Source organism: Mus musculus, chromosome 13, assembly GCF_000001635.26.
Source record: "Mus musculus strain C57BL/6J chromosome 13, GRCm38.p6 C57BL/6J".
NCBI classification, from domain to species: domain Eukaryota; kingdom Metazoa; phylum Chordata; class Mammalia; order Rodentia; family Muridae; genus Mus; species Mus musculus.
The window spans coordinates 39627616-39648101 of record NC_000079.6 but is presented as its reverse complement, the minus strand read 5'-3'; the positions used below and the strand labels follow the sequence as shown (position 1 = coordinate 39648101).

The window sequence follows — 20486 nt, the reverse complement described above, 5'->3', positions numbered from 1 at the left end:
ACAGGAAAATACTGGCAATTTCATGTATCTGATTATCTAAATAGTTAAATATCTTGGAGGGGGTGCGGGGGGGGGGGGCGGGAGGACTACTAAGGATTAACATATCCCAGGATGGCTTCTTAAGGGGGAAATGGCATAAAAAAAAAAATGGCATCACTGTGAAAGCCAATCAAAGATAAGAGTCAGAAGCTAAAATTACTGAAACTTGACAAGTGTGTTTCCCACCTCTCCTAAAAGAAAGAGTATAAATCATTGAAAATATCAAATCGGTTTACTATGGCTTTGAGCTTAAGAAGCAGAGTCAATGCAGATATGAACACGTATGTGTGTTCACATATGTGCCCAGATGTAAAGGCGAATACCAAACACGTTTTGTTTTCTTCCCTAAATAGTTTTTTCCCCCACATTTGACATCTCTTGCCTGGGATCTCAGCTTAGCTGCAGTGCTAGCAAACTGGGCCAAGCGCCTCTTTGATGCACCACAGGTATTAGCTATCAGTCTCATGGAAGCCAAGGCAGGTGGGCTGTGTTGAAGCGCCACCTACCGAAACCTCAGCTTCCCCGATCCTGCGCTCTCAAAGCTTGGCATTTTACTACATTAACTGGTTCAGGTGGGGGGAAAAAATCCAGAGCAGATGAAATCCTATTTTTGGCAAGCAGAACTCGAAGAAGTGTGTCATCTTCCGACTTGACTGATTACAGCAGTTTCTCTGTGCTGATGCTTTTGTGATCTTTGCTGAAGAGGACTGTAAACCAGAGAGACTGAGCAGCTTGCGTGTTCGTAAACTGGGTCACTTGTGAGCACACGGAACGAAGGGAGGGGAAAGGGGAGAGGGCAGTTTCCAAAGTAATTTGTCTATTTGTGAGGTTTTATTCTGAATGGACTTGATTTGACCTTCTAGCTCTCATGATACAACCTTACACATTCACACAGTCAAAGCTATGAATGGGTTACATTCCTCCTAACGAAGGTGATTACCTTAACACTCCAATAGACTTCTGCGCGGAGGTTCCTTTAGCTCCTTCAATCGACGGTGCATCCTCATATGACTAAAAGAACACAATGTGCAGGTGAGTGGGATATTCCACTTCACTTTAAAGTGAGAACTGCAACGTTGTCCACCCATCTTGCAAACGGAAGAGCAAGTCTGTGATTGGCTATGAATGTCTTCCACAAACTGACTGTGAGTTAGATATTTTGGGGGAGATTTTAAGGCAGAATGTCTTGTGTGTCATACTGCGGAAATAAATTCATTTTTCTTTTGAAAACAATTCCTTACATGTAGAATGTAACGCCCCCTCCCCCCTCCCCTGCAAGGAGGCTTGCTTGCAGTGGGGAAAACCATTTAGTATGACATAAAGGCATCTGAATTTCTGTTGGCATGATTTAGGGGCAGGGGTATTTTGATTTTCTTCCTACTCATTTTTTAAAGTTATGGAAGTAGCAAGTTCATCCCTCATGGACGCATAGACTATCTATTTAAATAATATACCACAGGCTAATTCTGCCAGTGCCAATGTAATTTTCTGAAAGAAGATAATTTATTTAATATGTCTGTTTTAAATAAGCAAAGTTCTGAGGTCTCTCTAGTAAATATATATTTGCGTGATATATGTAAGAGCTGTGCAGAAGTCTACATAAGCGAGGAAGTCATTTATACACTTAACTGCTAAGGTAACACATTTACATGGGCTCCCTTGGAGACGGTGATGTGTTATTATGTTGACTTTTAGACTCATGGACTCCTGAAGGGAATACCTCTTGCATTGCCATCTCTTTTTTCACAATGGCCATGACCCCTACATTACCAGGGATGTTTAATTACCAAAGTCGAAAGTCAATCATTTTAAGGGATTGGTTTAAAGTCGGAGGAAGGTAAAGCAGATTTTAGAAAAGCGACTGAGTCCTCTTTCTCATCCCTTATTTACACGGTGCATTGGGTTTTCAAAGGAAAAACAACTTATACCTTAAAAAAAAATAGTGTTATTCTTTCCATCATAACACTTTGGGCTTTTCAAGCTCCTTTGCTTTTAAGCCGTTATCGTTAATCAAAATCAGAAGTTGCGCACGCAGGGGAATTACAACCTTACCAAGGGCTGGGGCTTTCCTTTATGGTCCCCCGTGAACTCATTTTGGTTTTTGACTTAAAAAGAACAGAGAATGGATCCCGCCTAGGAAGAAACTTTCTCTTATTTCCAGGCAGTATATGGTTTCTCAGTCTGCCCTGGTAAAACCCACGCTAATCCAAAAGTACACTTGTGTCAGATCACAGCAGCTATCCACTCAGAACGAGAAGAAAAGGCCCAGAGCAGGGCCCGTGGAATCATGAGCACACGGGTGAGGTGGGTTGCCTGTCAGCTTCAGAAATCTTGTCAACACCATATCAACAAGTCATATTGCACTTATCCCTTAGGCAGCATCTCCAGCTAGGAGGATGCTGGCCTTGCATGCTCCAGGGTCACATCATATTCTCGCTTGGCTCCCCTGAGGGAAGCCTGTTCACACTCCAAACTGGAAAGCTCCAGCCAGGAAGCTATCGATGATCCAAGGTAACTGGTGGGCACAGGCCGTATACCCCACACAAGAGACTGTGGGACACTCCAAGCACCAAGCCAGCGACAATGCAAGGAAGCAGGTGCGTTAGGACCTTTCATAAATCATTCAGCAATTGCTTGAAATAGTCATATCTGTCTTACCAATCTGCAAGGGGCTTTTTGCACATTGATAAATAGCAATTTGTAATACGGACTTCTGTGAAAGGGTTTTTGGCTTAGTGGATTCGGGGTTTCATTTCAAAACGCCGTGGAAGAGGCATTGTGAACTTGCATAAAGTAGATGGAAAGTGCCACTTTTGTGCTATTTGTGAGTGGTCACCTTCCTAAAGTACCATCGTTAGTTTGTTTGTAAACTATGATTTCCATGTCCAGAGCTGACTTTAGGAAGACCATGCAAAGTTCAGGGAAGCACACTGGTGTAAGGCCACCAAGGGACATGGAATGAACGTGTTAAACATTTTAAGAAGTACCGAAGGTTGTGGAGATGGCTTGTCAGCCAGTTTAGACAAGATATTAACATCCAGGTTCTATAATAGACTTTTCTTCAAGGAAATATGGCAGAGAGTGATAGAGTAGGGCACTCCACATCCTTCCTGGCTTCTAAGCACCAGATGAACAGCAGCATATATACATGTGTATAACACACACACACACACAAACTCACACACAAACACACAAACACACACACACACACAGAGGCAGAGGGGGGCAGAGAAAAAAGTCACTGTAAGATGAAACAGACTACATCTAATTCTGCAACTCTGAATGCATTTCAAATACCATAAATAAAGCCTTCCCGGTGTCCCCATGAGAACTTATCAGGGGCCAGAGAGATGACCCAGGGAAAGATGCTTGACATGCAAATTTAAGAATCTGACTTTAGATCCCCAAAACAGGCAAGAACTGACTCCTAAAGTTATTCTCTGGCCTCCACATACTGGCTGTGGCACAGGAATGTCTATTCTGTCTGTGTGTCTGTATGTCTCTCTCTCTTTCTCTCTTTCTTACAAACACAAGCACAACAAATAATTATTATCCAACATAACTTACTCCTGATGACCTATCAATATAAAGTTTAATAGTAACATCTCTAATCAAAATACCTCTATCTCCACAGAGCACATGTATGTGCCAAGGTATTTCATGTGCACTAATGTATGGCTTTATACAACTTATAAATACTAAGCCATTTATAGATGAGAAAAAGAGGGCCCAGAGAATTATATGTAATTAGCAACAAATAACTGGAAAATAACATAGATTGGGCATACACTTAAGTCCTGGTATTTCTGAATAATAATAATAATAATAATAGTAATAATAATAAAAACCCTGGTTTTTAAACACACGACATGAGATAGACATTTACCCTTTGTTGGTTGAAGATTTTATATGAATTATTTTATTCTTATGTTTATTTTCAAACATAAAATTTTTAGGAATATCATCATAAATAACTCTTCTCAAAGCAATTAGATTGTTTTCTATCATATTTCTCTGTGGTTTTGGGTTTAGAATATTAACATTTATATTCTAAGTCATGAGATTATTTTTTCTTTATGGATTAACAAAATACAGATGATGGAGAGAGGAAACTTTTATATTTAAAATTAATTTCTACAATTGCAAACATGCCAAGACTACTATGCAAATTAGAGGATATTTAAGGATATACAAAAGAAAGTCAATAATTAGCTCAAACAATAAGCACCTTGGCATTTATATCTAGTTAATCATATTTTTTTTCACCTTCAACGAGGCAACATCTAAATATGTGTCCAAAATTCCCAACTTTTATCTTACTTTTGGCCGTTCATCTTGTTTAGCACCTGGCCTAATTGTCAAGTTTAAAACCTTATTAGTGGATACAAGTCTCTATTTAGACATTTCTTTTAGCTTTTCCTTCTTCATGTACCAAGTTTTGAGTTCAAAACCCCTGATTGACACTCATAAGTACAAATTTTAAGCAGCCAGGTATTTCTTGTAATGGGGTTAAGCTGTTTACAATGAATCATGAAATAGATAAGCTATGCCAGCCCTGTTTATATAAAAGCAAAGACCTCCAAGTCAGCAGAGTTTCATTCAAGTTACTGCAATAATCCTACAAAATCCTTCATGTTATCATTGGTAATTGTCTAGGTTTGTAAATTAATTTACTAAATTAAGTGGATCAAAAAAATGATACTAGTGATTTCCCCCCTTGGATTAAGGTAATTGTACTTAGAATAATCCTAGCAGATGTGCAGTCCAAAACTTTGGTACCCACCCAACGTTATCTGATATGTCAATATTTTCCTTACACAGTGGTGGAGCAGAAGCGGAGCTTAGGAAATGTTAAGTTTTTCCTACCATCTGATCCTTGAGCTGGTGCAAGCTAAGGTCACCCAGAGAACCTAGGAAATTCCCTTCTGCTCAAGAGGAGCTGCGCTGCCTTGCTGTATTTAACTATTTAAAGAGGAACACATAATCAGAGTTATAGCCAACAGTCATTTCTCTGCATCAAATCTCTTGCTGAATCTGCAGGTAGATAATTTCCATATACACACAGATTTAGCATCCATGCTTAGGAGATGTTAGAATAGTCCAAGAGTCAAGTGACTCTGTATGCTGCAAAGGTCATACCCATCATAACTAAACCTAAGATTGTCTATATGGTTTACTGTACTGGAAAACAGTATGCTGGACAGATTAAAATTTCATGTCCAATGGGACTGTTTTATTTTTATTTTTATTTTTTGCCCAAGTAGATCATCATCAGGGTTTTCTCGAGTGGAACTAGTGCAGTGAGCTCATTGAAGGAAATGTATCAATGCATCTGACCCAGGGTGATGCAGAATTAGAGTCCACACCAAGTCTAGGTCCGACTGGAAGTTTCTCTTTCCTCTCTCTTCACATGCTCTCCACTTCCCCAAAACATAAACGTAGCTGTGCCCAGGACCACATCTGCTGACTCTCCTTCCAGCCCCTATCCTGTTCTTCTCTTGACACAGCTTGCTCTCTGATCGTCCACATTCAGATTAGAGTAGGATAGAAAATATCTGTGCTAATAAAAAGGCACATAGATATCTTAAACAGAATGAAACTGTGGCTCTCATTTGCCTAAAGCATAGGTATTCTCCAACATGAGAGAATTCAGTGGGAAACAAAGAGTAAAGGTTTCCCAGGATTTATTCATAGCACTATGTAGAAGAGAAACGTGGCAGGATTATAGTACAGGCATTGGCTTCCTCAGAGCAATGTCTACTTTAGCCTAAAAGCATCTTCAGGCACTCAGTGGTGTATAATACTCCGTGTGATGCTTTCTTTGGTATCCTCGAGGAATGGACAGTTTCTTTTCCTTCTTGCTTCTGACACAGGAAGTTACCACTTCTCAGGACCAAGTACCTTGTCAGTGAATAATTACTTGCAGCCCGTCTACTTTAGCTCCTCAGCTGACAGCTCATTGTGATTGGAGGCCATGAGCTGTCCATCTTTCCCTGGGGTTGTAGCTTCTGCTTACACTCTCTCTGTTCAATCTCTGTAGGAAGTGCACATTCTTCTTGGGAGACCCAGACCCTCTGCTGGAAATTATGTTGTCCCGTGACCCCATATCCATTCAAACTTCACCACATTGACTCTGATTCCCATGTTCCAATTTGCTCATGGGAATTATTTCAGCAACTTCAACAGGGCTTTACTGCCAAGCTTAGCATAGAGCAGACACTACTGTATTCTAGAATTACTAACACTATCCTGAATGGTCACTAGATTTTTTTTAACTTCCTGACTTAATTATCTTGGGGCATTTTATATAGAACCTAATGGATATTTAATAAGGTATCACAAAAAATGAAATTAATTTGCATGTTCTCTTTTATTGTAATGCCTTCATCCTTCCAACAATGAAGAAAAACATGAGCACTCTAAACTGCAGGAAAGAAGAAAAGAAAATGCATCACAAAATATTTTTTAAGGGTGAGTTCAACTTCTGCTTATTACTCTTTTGACACCACTTAAAAATGTGGAGCTTTTAAAAACACAAACATGTTTTTAGAAACACTTACTAACATTGCTAAAAGTTTGTTCAGAAGAATTACTAGTAACTGGGAATGTCTCCCTGCTGCATATTGACATGCAGAGCATGGAAGTAGATGCTTATCTCTTCCCATCATGTAGGTCCTGAGGACCACCCCGTGCCATCAGGCTTCATAGCACACACCTTAACCTGGTGAGCACGCTATCTAGCTTACTCTATCTAGTCTATTATAATAGATACATTTGGACTAATCTGAGACACGGAGTGGTGATGTTCTTACTGTTAGGTGTACAGCTAAGGCTTAAATGCTTCAGTCTGTGAAGATACAACATACTCTTAACTAGGAGGACACACTCTTAAGGTTGCCGAAAGCAGGGTTCCCTTAACCAACAGCCACACCATCATCAGTCTTTGCTGAGAATCATTAAGAACTTTATACTAAATTTGGGGCTCATAGTATTATTAGTGATTTCATGTTATCATTGAGGAAGCTGAGGTATTAGAAACAAAATTATGTCCACACTTTTCAAATAGATGGTAGAGTGGAAATTCTAATTGACATTCATGCCTATCTTCAGAGGTTAGATCTCCATCACATGACCTAGTACTGACTGTATAAGCATTGTCTTACCTTGGCTATCAAAGTGAGGTGGGAAGGATGTATGTCCTTAAGCTGCAGATTAATTGATGGTCAACCATTTTGAGGAAATCCTGACCTGAAAAGTGATTCATTTTCCCCATAAAACAGTCCATTTCAAGGGTTAGAGCACACAGTTTAAAACCTGATCTGACCGATTGCAATGGGGCTCGTGGCAGGGAACTTGGAAAGCGTGAGCAGGCCACCAGGATGGATCCTCAGCACGGAATAAAGGCTCTCTATGTAAACAGTGGTCACTAGAGGCCAGTAAGGTTTGCAGGGGTATTCGATAACAGGCTAGAACATAACCAGATTGAAGGAATAGGTACGTTCTAGACTTTGGTAGCAGACTAAGGAGACCCTAGTTTACAGCAGTTTATGTGATACATTATGAAGATTTACAAGAGGGAACTTGGGTCCCAAACATAAAGTAATGATAAGAAGAGTTTCTCAAATATGTCAGTGAGGTTGCATCCTTGTATTGAGATACAACATTGTTCCCTATTAACATGCACAGTTAGTAAAAGTTCATCAAAAACTTTAAAATCACATTTAAATTTCAAAATATAATGAGTAGGTCTATGTGGCATAGCTACAGGGCAAATTCGTATACACATCTATCCATTTTTATCAACATTACCCTGGTCTTCCTTTGCCAAACTGCCAGTGCTCCCAGGCACTCAGGCATAGAGTTCAGAAACTTGCCTTTGTGTGGACATCATTTCTCCATCACCATCCCAAGCTGCGTTTGGTCCTGCAGTTCTATGGATCTGTTCCTGAGGAACTGGACCATCATCCATGAACCTTCCTTTCATCCTTCCCTCTATCCCTATTGCTGCAACTTCACAGAACAGCATCTCCACTGCTCCAAAGCTTTCTGGCAGGCAGCATCACAGTTCTCCAGTGACCTGTGGGCTTCTGTGTGCTGTCGTCCAGATAGTCTACCCCGATGAAGGTAAGGGTAATCATTTTACAAAGAGCCATTCACGTTCATTCCCTTCCACGCTCAGTTCAAGGTTCTGCTTCTTCATATAGTGCATATTAAACAGCTGAGGTGAAATCTCTTGGAGAGAATTTAGTGTTATAATGAACATATTTTAAATCAAATTACTTAAAAAAGAATGAGTGGGGGGTGGTGGTGGTGTTTGTTTTTGAGTCCTTATGAGTTTTACTAGAGGGCTTTATCTGAAACAAATGACAATTAAGGCCAGACAGATAGCTCATTACTTGAGAGTGTGCACAAAAGACCCAGATTTGATTGGGAGCACACATATCAGGCTATGCACAACCACCTATAACTCCCACTGCAGTGGATTCAACAACTACTTCTGCCCTTTGCCATTGCTTGCACATGCATATGTATATGCGCGCGCGCACACACACACACACACACACACACACACACACACACCTATTTCAAAATAAATCTATTTTAAAGGAATTTTCATGCTCATTTAAAGGGCACCATGGATGATATCCCTTAAAAATGTCATCCAGACAGTTAAGAAGACCACACACATTCATACTTGAATAGCGTAGCACTTCTCAAAGATTGTTCCTCCTGCAATCCAAATCTCAGCAAGGGTTTAAGTCTAGCCTCCAACATTCTACATTCAGTATTATTGTCACTGTCACCATGCCTGGCCTGGGTTTTTTTTTTTAATGGCCCAATCATGGTATTTTTTGGTGAGTATATGTATCCATTTAATTTTTGCATAGACTAAGTGTGAGATTGGGCTATTTGACCATTATGTAACTCACAGTGCAGTCCTCCAGTTTAAATGCACCAAAGAATTTAACACATTCTAGATAAGAGTTTACTGGGCCCTTTGTAATTTAAGAAATTAAATACAAACAAAACAGATCCTCAGTGTATAAAGGCTTTCTAATTTAATAGAATACTTGTAATGGTAGCAGATGCATATTTTGAAGTCTTTTGTGGGGTGTTTATCTAGGGATTCTCTTGAAATATTAATTCACATGTGTCCTCAAAAAAATCTTATCTACATCTGGTTTACAAAGAGGAAACTGAAATGCAATGGAGAGTTGTATGCATGCTTTTAATATAAAGAGAATATGGTTGACATTGCAGAAGAATTGATGCTTTAGATAAAAGGGCAACTAACCCTTCAAATCTTCATGTTTTGATCTCTGCTTCTCATTTTGATTGGTTTCATTGCTGGACATTGTTGTACCATCTCATCCAGCCAAGTTACTCTGATACCAAGAGGAACATTTTTATTCCTTTATATCATCTAATATTAGCAACTCTTCTTCATGAATTAGTAACTTTCAAAACCAGGACCTATTTTCAGATATTACATCATCAATGTGAATTCAGAGCAATAGATTTTCACACTAACAAACTCATGAAGGATACTTAGGATTTCTTGATGGTGTGTAGCCGCCAGCAGCCACAGAGAACTGGGTTCATGAAAGGAAAAGTGGGGATGGATGGGAAGGATGGATGAGAGAAGAATGAGACCAAGACAAAATTTCTAATCAAGTCCCAATGTTTAATTCTTAAGACTGAATATAAAGAGGGGAAGGCCATCCCTTACTTTGCCAGGATCTCACCAGGAAGACAAACTCAGCTGCTCAGCAAGTAGTGGCTTCTTGCAGGAAGCTGCAGAGGTGGCAGGACATAGACTTGGCCTAGGTCTAAAGACTACACCCTAGGTGGGCTAGCCGACTGAGGCAAAACAAGGTCTGATAGAGCGCACTTAAGGCTAGGGGAAGGGCACAATGGTAAGTAAATATTACCTTATCTTTCATTATTTATGAAGCCCTTCCAAGTTTGACTTCTGGAACATCCAAAATGATGAATGTGGCTGAGACATTCAATGGTTAGTCTCCCCAAACACAGACAATGAGTAGCCATAACACTACTCACCAAGAGATCCAGATGTATTCAACCTTTTAACATTGACAACACCATGTACAGGGCTCACATTTGAGAATCGTGCAGTCAAGCTTCAAAACATTGCCAAAATATCTTCATTATATTTTAAGTAAATTTGTACTTTTGTGCTGGGCTGTATTCACAGGGCACTGCAGGGTGAATGTGCCCTGTGGGTCACAGATTGAAATGTTTTATCCCAAGCCAGAGGACTGAGTGCAATATTTTGGCTTCCAAGTGGGTCAGATGCTCATTTTATGACCTTCTGCAAGTTTTGGAAGGGGCTTTGGTAGAAAGATTATAAGATATGAATTAACCCCTGTATTCAAAATCATCAAAAAAAAAATCAGCAGAGATAAGCCATCTAATAGGAGTAAAAACAGCATGAGAAACAAATGTCTCTTTGGGTCTTCAGGGGACTCCCCAGGCAATGATAATGAACATCATGGACCTTTAGGGATTGTGTATCTAAAGTTGATTTATTAAACAGTCAGAAGATTTTTTTTTTTAATTTGCAGGAAATACTAGCTGTAAATGCATTTAAAAAAAAAACCTGCAGGAGTTCTCTGGAAATGTTTCTGTATTGATTTCATTGTTGCTTGAGTCAAATATGGATGTTTTCTTCTTATGCAAAGTGCTGATGTGTAGCGATTTGTGACTGGGTTCATGCCTTCTGAAATTCTCTGTAGGGCGTGTGAGAAACCATATTGAAACAGTTTGAAATTGGAAGAACCCCATTTTCTTTCTTGTTTTTTTTTTTTTTCACTTACTCAGCAGCAAACAAACTAAAGACCAACCACAAACCTTCCTTCCCCTCCCCTCATCTCTTCTAGAGAGAAGGAAAATATATTTTCAAAACTCTCTTTGTACTTTCAAAACACTTTGACACATTATAATTTTGCCCCTGTAAACCCTCTGCTAATTCCTCTATTTTAATCTCCCTAAAATTAGCTGCTGTCTAGCAATTATTTTTACTTACTATGAGATGCTGTCTTGTTGGGAAGATATTGCGAGGTGCTGGCCCCAACATGTTTCTAGTGTCATTAATTTAAAATGCCACTGCTCATCAGAAGCTTAAGTCATTCTTTACCTCTAGATGAGTTTTGCCACGGACTGATGATTGACCGCTTTCCCAAGGAAGTCTTTCCACATTCTTCTTTCATTTGTGTTCTTTCTATGTCTAGGACCTTGTCAGTATTTGTGGTACATCTAGAGGAACATGGCGTGCACTGGTGAATGTCACCTGCACATTGAGATGCAACTGATGGCAATGTTTTAGGACTGGAGCGAGCTGAGGGCACCTGCTCTCAAGGTGCTTGGCATAGCTGCTGTTTGTTATGGGATAGTTTTGTCTTCTTTTTTTTTTTTTAAGATTTATTTATTTATTATATGTAAGTACACTGTAGCTGTCTTCAGACATGCCAGAAGAGGGCGTCAGATCTCATTACAGATGGTTGTGAGCCACCATGTGGTTGCTGGGATTTGAACTCTGGACCTTCGGAAGAGCAGTTGGTGCTCTTACCCACTGAGCCATCTCACCAGCCCCCCAGTTTTGTCCTCTTGAAGGACAGCAGAACTCAGTTGGGAGACACAGACAGTTTTGACAAGATGTTTATTTAGCCAAGCAGTGCAAGGACTAGAAAAAGAGATTGGACTGGCCTCTCCCAAATAGGAGGAGCAGCAACACAATAGGAGCAGCAACATAATAAATTCAGCATTATTGAATTGAAATTTTTCGTGACTATTTATAAGGTTGGTGGTGTATTCTTGGTGACTCTTTTCTTCTCCCAACTCATGGTGCATTGAATCTCCATTTCAGAGTATTTCTTTTTCCCTTCTTTGACAGATTTATACATGTATGAAATATATTGTGATTATATAGACCCATTTTCCCTGTGGTATCCCTCTTCTTTTTCCTCTGAACTCCTAGTCAATGAGTGAGTGATCACATTATTAAAGAAAAGTGTCACACACCCCACTGAAGCCAGCAATAACCATTAGCTCCTTAGAAAGGAATGGGGTCTCATGTAAGCCTCTTCTATCTATAATTGAACATTGGAGGGTAGCAGCTCATGCAGGTAGCCATAGCTGCTGTGTGTTAATGGGTATGACTGCAGTGCTGTATCTGATTGGTTTCAGGCCACTCTTCCCATTCTCCATCACTTCCATCCCTTTCACTCTGTCTTCTGTGATGTTCTCAGGGCTGGAGAGGACACAGACATCCCACTTAAGACAAGCACTCCTCCTTGCTTTGCACACTCTCGGCACTTTAACCACACAGGAGTCTGTGCATTAGCATCCACCCTATGCAATGAGTATTTTGATGCAGGCTGAGAGTCACAGTGAGTCTATGGATTTCAAGTCAAATTTACTTAGAAGGCAGTTTGACAACATGTTCATTTAGGGGTGCTCCCTCCTCAGGCACACACCCTCCCTACCCACAGGCTTTTGACTAGGTCTGATCACTCTGCCTTCCTTTTCATGGAGTGAGCCTCTTGATCCTCTAGAGAAGCCCACACTGATGATGGGATTGAACCACTGTGCAAATGATATAATGCAGCTGAGGTCTTCTAAATCTGCAAAGCCTTTGTTAGTACACATTTCAGAAAATGCCCTGACACCTTAGTTTCTGATATAGAGGGAAGCCCACTTGATTTAGCTCTGCCCTCAAGCATGTTGTCCCATCTTATATGAGCTTTTGTACATACTATAAAATGGTGCTAATTTCTCACTGCAGTCTTTACCCACAGTCTTTGTGAGAAGTAAGTTATATAATGTACCTGAACCCCAGAGCCCAAGGCATATGGCCAAAACTAGATGAACACCAATACCTGGTGTCGCAGTGAGCAGCTGACTACTCTTCCCATACTTGAGACTAGACCAAGATTTCAAGATGGTACTAAATACCAGCATTTAGGCAAAGCAGCACACTTAAAAATAAGATCCATGGCTGACAGCCAAGCTCACCGGTAGTATTAATAAAGACTACAGAGTAGAAAAAACCCAGTACAGATAAGCAAATGGGAAGTTAATATATATCTAAGACCTATAAAGGCTGTAACCTACCATGTCTTCCTTGGATGCAGGAAGCACGTCAGGCATACACACAAAATTTAATGTGAAGAACTGAGAGCTGGGTAGAAGTGATGAGTCTGGTAACTAAAACCACAAATACTTAAGTTACCACAGAGACAAAACTTCTGGAAGCAGCCACTCAAAGAATGAGGGCTAAAGGCAGGAGCCATGGGAATCTTTCAGAATTGCAGCCTACGACGAAGGCTCGGAGGCGGAGGTGACAGCCATGGCAGCTGCAAACTAGATGCAGCTGGGCTTACAGGAAGGCACTGCGGGGGCAGCCATGAAGAAGGCTGCTGGGGTAAAGGTTGTTGCTTGGGTAACTTTCTTGGAAGCAACATGGGGGAAGAACAGATCAACCTGATCCTACGGGAAGGTTTCTTTCCCTCTGCCAGGTTGGTCACTTCCAGTATCTGCTGTTGTAGAATCTGCCAAAAACAAAACCAACAAAACAAAACAAAACAAAACAACCCAGCTGACTATGCAGAGGTGTGAATTAGGTCCTAAACCTCTAGTACCAAGTAGCATGGTCGGAGTAGATATGGCACCAAAAGACAAGTTAATACTGGGAACAAAGTCCAATATGATGCCTTCATCTGAATTCCTAACTTGAGATGATGCTTTCCATCTATGAAAAAGTAAAGCAAGGAGACTCACAAATGAGTGCCCACATCATTCTCAGGAGATAAACCCCAATATTATCACCTTTTCTTAAGAAGAGCCTGAAGTGTGAATGTCAGAGTTTATGTAAGTTACAGTAAGATACTCATAACCTAGACAACATAGCTAAGTTAAAGCAAAGAAGAAAATAAAACAAGAAAATAAACAAACAGACAAGTTAAAATCAGGTCATTGAAACCATCTCAGCTAATGAATGCATGCTATATCACATTCAGAAAAAGTAACAACATAGTTGAGTTAGGTTAATGCCCACAACGGCACAGTAACACTGTGCATGGTCTAGGGTCCTACTTTAGAATTCACAAACCACTTCCAAATAGTAACTCCAGCTCTGCTTTGCAGGAAACCTGGGTGAGGTTTTCTCTGCAAGTCAGGGGTCACTCTTCTGCTTACCCAAAGTTTATTTCAGTCCTCATGTTATGTGGGCTTCACGCAATAAGTACATATGACCTTGACCGCTAATTCTAAAAGGAGTCAATAAGTGAATGTATAAATGTATAAGATTCCAGAATTGAATAAAGCAGTATTGTTCATTTTTTGAAATGAAATAGATAATACATAGAGTTGCAGGACTATGATGTACACTTTGTTAACATTTACAGGGCCCGATGTATTGGTATGTGTTAGTTTAATTTTATTAATAATAAAACTAAACCATGATTTATTAAAAAAATTCAAAACTTGTGACTGACAATGTCAAATATGACTTTTATGATTCCTAAGTTGAAGGTGTGTGTGTGTGAGAGAGAGAGAGAGAGAGGGAGAGAGGGAGAGAGAGAGAGAGAGAGAGAGAGAGAGATGCCTTATTAATCTTCATCTTGTTCCCTAGAGATAAGATGTCTCAATGGACTTAGGGCTTGCCACTTTAACTAGACTGGCTGGCCAAGGCTCTTGGAATCCTCCTATCTCCACTCCAGTGCTGGGTTTACAGACACTTGCAGCCATGCCTAGATTTTCCTTGGGTTCTACGCACTCGACCTAGGCTCTTCATGAATTGTGCAGTGAACTCCTTTACCGATGAGCCATATCTCCAGCAGTTCAATGGCATTTTCCCTATGGGACACCCACAAAAGTAAAGGGAAACAGGAAGTAAGTGCGACAGAAAAGAGTGGGGTTTTGTTTTGTTTTGTTTTCCATGAGACTTAGGCAATCAAGTTTTGGGAGGAAAAACGATTGTCCTCTTCCTTAACTTGAAATAGCTTCAATGTTTCCTTTTGTTTCAGATAAAGCCACCTAAAGAAACTTACAAGAAACCCACCAAAATTACCCAGTCAGACTGACCGTTTTTGGGTGAGGATGACCTGGAGTAATCTTTGCTTGTAATAATACCAAAATTTCCGGGCAAGAGGCATTCTCACTGTCCACCTTTGTGTACATGATGGTTTGTCTTCAACTGAGCATGCTCCGCAATGTGCCCACCTCTGTGCAGTGCGGTCTTTGATGTCTGAATGTATGTGTTTCCCAATTAAAGCTCCTTGCTTTTTTTCTAAGAGGCACTGCGTTGAGAATTATCTACTGTTTCTTCTTACCTGCTCAAACCAACAAGTCTTTCTTCCCTCTTTGCCAGAGTCTTGGGTGTGTTTCTTAGCTGCCCACTTGCTCGTAGATGCCCACAGTAGTACTGTGTTTGATAATATAAGTCTTCTGAGATAACTCTTGTAGTTCCATCTCCTATATGTTTTATACAGAATATATATGTATGTATATGTACCACACATATCTATGTGTATCTGTCTGTCTGCCTGCCTGTCTGTCTAGCATATCTCTTCCCATATTTTGGTATTCTAGATGCAAATGTATTTGTGTGTTCACATAAGTAAGTCATTTCTTTTTTGTTATAGAACTGCAATCTAGCATGTTCCCCTGGTCTGCCTCATAGACATTTAGCATATATATATAAATGTATTTCTCCATTTCTAAATTTATGTATCACTTCCTCTAGGAAGTCTATATTCATACACTCTGACTAGGACAAAATTTGCTTTTAGAAGTTCAATAGCATGTGCTAATCCCACAGTTATGTACTTGATTCTCATTTAACATTATGCTTAAGGAAGACAAAGTTGTTTGTAGCTTGCTGTCTAGTTTTCCCTGTGGAGCTGACAGCTTTTCAAGTACAATAACACCGCCACCGCAGAGCAGCAATGCATGTGTGTTTAACGCGCTGCTGATGGACTCTTCTGCTCAGAAGGACAGTGTTGGGTCCTGTGCACCAGCTGTCCCTACTGTCCTGCCAGCTCCTTGTCCCAATTATGAAAGATCACAGGAGGAAGACAGCGAGGTATCTTACTGCTCTCTCTTGTCCTGGCATGCCCCAGCACTTGCCTTTCTCACAAGCTGCCAAGCCTTATTCATTCTGAGGGAGGATGAGAAGAGGTATCCCTGCAGCCCAAGCAGCCCGTGCTTTCTCTTTATTCATACAAAGAATGGGATTCAGTGTGTGGGATTGCTGGCTTTGCTCCTAGACAGAAGCTGGAAGAACCAGAAAGTCCATGACATATTTCTTGTCTACTGTCTGAGAGTTTTCACCCTGACAACCATCAGTGGTCAGTGAAGAAGTGCAGACTGGGTGGGATGGGCTGGGGATAGGAAACAGAATGCTACCAGTTCAGCCAAAACATATTTCTCAATCCTTTGAAGGCCGTTGAGCAATAAGACAAGATGCAGTTAATTTAGGATTGTTTTTTGGTTTTGTTTTTCACTTGTGTCCTGATGTCTGGGAGGCGTGATGGGAGTCTGGAATGATACTGGAGGCACTGTTGTCTTTGCTTCTTTAAAGTCACATGACCTGAAGAACATGGAACAAAAAGCTTTATGGTGTGCAACACCATGATTACTGACTTTTAGACATACCTTTATCAGAAAAATTTGAAACAAAGTTCCAGAAGATTAATGTTAAACAATTAATTCCTGCTAAAATCTCTACAGTTCTTATTTTTAAAGGTTTTACCATTTTTCTACCAGTGCTTGGGAGACAGAAATAGGAAGATCTTGAGTTCAAGTCTATCCTGAACCACACAAAGGAGCCCAGCTTAGATTACCCAGGGGTGTGTGTCTCAGTCACGATGTCTGTGTTGAAGAAAGGGATGATAACAGATTCATACTTTCAAAGTTTAATCTCTGCAGCAGCTCTCTGGATTGCTCAGCTTCTACCTCAATGTTTTAAATCTACCAGTTTAGCCGTGCTTTAGGAGATCAGCTAAAACAGAAGTATATTGTATTTGGAAATTTTCAATATGCTTCTTGAAAGTGGTATAGTTGGGTTTTGTTGTTGTTGTTGTTTCCATCTGTTTTGTTCAGTCTCCAAAGTTACAAGTTTTTTCATGAGCTTAGTGTAGTGGATGAGTCGGGTAACTTTGACTTGACTATATATCCAATATAAAAATGATGGGTAATATTATACCTATGCATAAATGAGTGTGAAGATCTATAGTGCCTGTCTAGGAATGCGTGTTACAGTTTTCTCATTTTCTTCTTGCTAAATTGAAGAAGGTCATTTTTTTTTTTCCTACCTAACAAAAATTCTCAGCTTGGTCAACTCGAATATCTGTGTACTTTCACTCATGAACTTCAGGTCTAGCAATAATCTTGCTAAATCTGTAGTACTTAACCTTCCCTTTGGATAACTAGTCACTAACCTCTGACTGGTATAGATGCTATTGTACAGCAGGTAACAGATGGTCAGCCACTCTAACCCTTCCTTCCTTAGCTTGGATTCATTAGGTTGGATTGGACAGAATCTCCTTCATCTGAGAGTTTGCTCTTTTAAATTTCTGATCTTGTGATCCCACCATGAAAATTCACACTTGGACACTGGCATCCAGGAATGAGCCGCCCTCTCTTCAAGACCCCATTGCAATGTTTCTATACCTATAGTAACCACATCTTGTCTATAGGATATCAGTATTACTACTTTTTATTTTCCTTTATGACTCTAGATCTCTTCTGTGGATTCCATCCCTAGGATCCTCAGATTTAACAGCAAGCCTTCTCTCATACCAAGTTGCCCATTCTCTAGCTACATTTGTTTACCTGGTTACATCCTTCTCTCCTTCAAGTGGAACTTCCTCCTTGGCTTTTATCTGTGCTAACGTAAAATCCACAATCCTCCCCAGACAGCTCATCCAGCTAACTTCTCTTCTACCCTTAGCTTCCCTAGTTTTTCTTCTTCATAGCCAAAATTCTCAAGGGATTAAATTTGGTCTTGTCTACGTTGTAGTATGTCTATCTATGTCACACACTGAAATGGGTTTTATTAAGCTTCACAATGACTTCTAGGTCATAAAATGTAAAATACATTTCTATTACTTTTATACAAGTCTTTGCAGTTGCATTCAAATATTTATTTATTAAGATCTGCATCCAATGCTATTTAGCCTTTACCCTAAACTTTACTTACTTTAGTGCTGTCCACTCTGTACTTTCAGGTTAACCTAATCTACATTAAACTCCAAAAGTTGACTTTAAGCACTTCTGTGTTTGTAATTGTCTTGTGCTTACAGATTATTTTTAGCCCTACCTAGTCAGTTCAGATCTCTTCTGACTTCCAGACTCATATACTTAATTATTTACTTAACATTTGTTGGGGGGGGGGTGGGGAGTCTCAAAGGCATCTAAAACTAACACCATCCAATTAGAACTCATGTATATGTCCTTGCCCTACCTCTAGCATACCTCTAAAGCTGCCATCTTACCTTCCATTATCTGAAGAATTTGAATAGTTCTTAACAGTCTCCTTTTAAAGTCTCAACTGATGTCCCTTGTGCAGTCTCTCGGGGTTCCACTATCCTAGACCACACTCATGACATCTTTCTCAATCATGGCTTTAGTAGGTTTCTCATGGGTTTATCTACTTCAACTCTCCCTTCTAAAGACTTTCTAATGGGTGCCATGTTTCAAAAAAAAAATTACCCATAGTAATTTTTTATTTTCCACTGGTGCTTTACAAAAAAACAACAGACAGCCATGTCATCCTCAGACAGTTTCTTTGTATTCTTTGCTGACCTTTGCTTTCTGGGATACTAGCTCATCTCTCGGGAGCTCAAATTTCTGTGTTCTTTGCTGTCATGATGTTGGATAAGCTCTGTCCACTCTTATGGTGTGGTTTTCTCTCATACAGTCATGTAGGCAATGGTAGTTGATGCCCAAACAAGCAAATTAAGTGTCCTTTACTTAAGGAAGCCTCCTTTTGTCATTTTGTCAGGTCATTTTTCTCTATTCCCTGTTCTCAGGGCATGTGCCTCCCTCTGCTGTAATGCTCATTGCAGGAGCAACTGTTCATGCTTTACAAATTATTAGATGAATATCTTTCTCTTCTACCAAAATGTAATCTATACAGAAGTACAGATGAGTCTGGTTTTGGTTGTCAGGGATTATCACAATGAAAGCCATGTGTGAGGCAGGCAACACATAATTCATGGTCTAAGAAATGGGAAAAAACCCAAAACAATAGTTAAGAAATTCGCACATAGAATACAAAAAAGGATAATGGAACCATGAAAGACTATGAAGGAAGAGAGAAAGAAAAAAAATTAACAAGAGAAAGAAAATTGAAAAAACTTGTTTGGTAGGAATAACAACCAAAATCCATTTATTAAGTGTTTGGTAAGTGCTAAGCACTGTGTTAAGATCTTTGAAAGAATCATAAAGAATGAACTCTTTTAATCTCTGTCCTCTCTGTGGGACACAGGGAAAGCGTGGGACCACAGTGTGTTTAGATCTTGTGATTCAAATCTTTGTCTGCCTGGATTACTTTAAAGTCTTTCATCTTGAATTAAATATTTAGGATGGTACAAAGTGCCTGGGACTTTGACAGGCAGCTCATGTGTTTTCTAACAATACATAAACAACAAAAACATAAACAAATAACAACAACAAACCCAGAACCTTCATCTAGATCAAACACATGAATCCATTTAAAATAAACAAGGCTAAGCAGTAAATGACCATCTCTCCTATTATAATAAAATACTTTGATTTTTTAAAAAAGACATATGTTGGGCATCATAATTACTTCATTTCTGAAGAGAGATAAATGGATACTAATCTTAGCATCTAAATTTGAAAATAATTTATGTTCTCAACCTCATCTTCAGTCAAAAGACCCAGTGTCCCATATTTTAAACACAATAAGCAAGAGAGCAGCAGCAAGAGAAGCCAAAGTAATAGAGACATGGAAAGAATTTAAATTTGTTGCCTGGTTACACCCAGTGAAGGCAGCTGAACATACCCTCTGCTTGAGGTCTAGGCTCCAGTGTGGCTGTTCTACTCACTTCTATTATGATAAGGGACATGGTCTCTAATGGCTTAGCCTTCTGTACAAGGCAAAAAGCTCATCCAGGAGAAGTACCTTGTCTCAGAACAAGCCTTGGTTTTCCAGGTCCTTTTGCTCTATGTGACTTAGAATGGAGGAAGGAACAAGAATACCACTGTAACCGCCAATGCTATAGTAGCGTGAAGTAACTTGAGATGACTTTTTTAAAAGGCATTTTATTAAACATGACTATGAACTAGCTAGTGTTTACTAAGCTATATGTCATGGGGTTTTGTATATGTTAATTTACTGCCATAATTAGCTATTAGAATGGATAATGTCATCAGTTTTCAGATGGGAAAACGGAAAT

The 20486-nt window shown here is 39.7% G+C and overlaps 1 long non-coding RNA gene across 1 annotated transcript in view; it reads left to right on the top strand.

Annotated features, from left to right (window-relative positions):
• The first annotated feature begins 749 nt into the window (after positions 1-749).
• Positions 750-20486, top strand: part of Gm32243 — a 29682-nt gene continuing 9945 nt past the window's right edge. The window contains exons 1-2 of the long non-coding RNA XR_382222.3: positions 750-1071; positions 6444-6510. This is a non-coding gene — a long non-coding RNA (predicted gene, 32243). The remainder of the gene's footprint in view (positions 1072-6443; positions 6511-20486) is intronic.